This window comes from Trichechus manatus, unplaced genomic scaffold (genome assembly GCF_000243295.1).
Source record: "Trichechus manatus latirostris isolate Lorelei unplaced genomic scaffold, TriManLat1.0 scaffold00406, whole genome shotgun sequence".
Taxonomy (NCBI): Eukaryota; Metazoa; Chordata; class Mammalia; order Sirenia; family Trichechidae; genus Trichechus; species Trichechus manatus.
The window spans coordinates 150,592-152,099 of record NW_004444342.1 but is presented as its reverse complement, the minus strand read 5'-3'; the positions used below and the strand labels follow the sequence as shown (position 1 = coordinate 152,099).

Here is a 1,508-nt window from a genome sequence, read left to right as displayed (position 1 = left end):
CATACCCTGATTGTTGGACCAATGGGTTTCCTCTGACTCTCATTTTGTAAGCTAAACACTATCTTATAACATTCACTAAGATTAAGCAAACAAGCAATGATTTACACAAATTCACTATCTATTAAAAAGGAATCATCTGAATTAGAGACCTATCTATACAGAAGCATCTAAGCTAGAAGAAGCAGAAAATATAGAGGAATTTACACATAAGAACTTCTTATTAGGAAAGTACTGATTAACAAGATAAGATAGGAAGGGTCTTCTTAAGAGGTCTTCAAATTTTTCCGTCTCTTGTTTAGGTAATTGATAGCTAACGGTCCAGGTGTAGAAGGCTGACTTTTGTTGGTGATGGGAGATCTTCAGGGAATAGAGACATCGGACGACTACAAGGAAGCACAAGACTATTAGATATCTTATAGCAAAAAGGATCTAAACACGGAGATTGAGTCCAGAGAACCAACGTATAGGATTAAGCCAGTAGGCAAAATCATTAAGTGTAGTAAGTGTAATATGATTAGATTCTGCTTGTAGTTTCAAGAGTTGTTCTTGTAACTGGAATTTACACATACCTGTTGAGAATTGACGGTTACATGGGAGACCATAGCTAGAAACAGATTTTCAGGTGTAAGTGGGGCACCTGTAGTTGAGAGGATATACTCAGCTTTGGAGGAGAGGGCTTTTAGACCTCCCCATTTTACCGGTATTGCAGAGCTCTGTTGTTCATTGTCCTTCCCCAGGGGAGGGGGTGATGTTGTCAGTTGTGGCTGTGGAGTCGGATAGGATGGCGGCCCCGGCAGCCACAGCAGGGGCAGCGGTGGCGGTTCCCAGCAGAAGGGTGGTGGCTGTCGCTGGGTCATGATATGGTTTTACTAATTGGGCGGGAATCCAAAATGGACCTGTAGGAGACAAAACAGCCACATACCCTCACCCCCAGGTTAATAATTCTACAGGTCCTTGCCAGACAGAGGGATTTTGAGGATCTTTACAGAGGACCTGTGGGCGAGGTCGGGTTTCAGGGGAGATAAAATGTTGTTCTGCAGTGGTACGACCATCTTATCAACCGATAAAAAGTTAAAAGTAATGAGAGCTTTGGCAAGTCTTTCATTCTGGTCAAATTGTCTGCACCCATCATCTCCCCCCTTTTGTTTATTTAAGAGCTGTTTGAGAGTATGATGGGCACGTTCAATTATGGCTTGACCTTGAGGGTTATAAGGAATGCCAGTGGTATGAAGAATATTCCAAGTGGCACAAAATTGTTGAAATTTAGCAGAAGTATATACAGGACCATTATCAGTTTTAAGGGCTTGGAGACATCCCATGGTTGCAATGGCTTGGGTGAAGTGACAACAGGCATGAGTAGAACGTTCTCCGGAAAGGGCTGTAGCATAAAGAAACCCAGAACATGTATCTATGGACACATGAAGATATTTAAGTTTCCCAAAGGGAGGATAGTGTGTTACATCCATTTGCCATAATTGATTGGCTACTAGACCACGTGGGTTGATGCC

The 1,508-nt window shown here is 42.5% G+C and overlaps 1 pseudogene; it reads right to left on the bottom strand.

Moving 5' to 3' along the window:
• The window catches only part of LOC101341210 (60S ribosomal protein L7 pseudogene), a 24,183-nt pseudogene extending 23,326 nt beyond the window's left edge, over positions 1-857 (bottom strand).
• Positions 858-1,508: the final 651 nt, after the last annotated feature.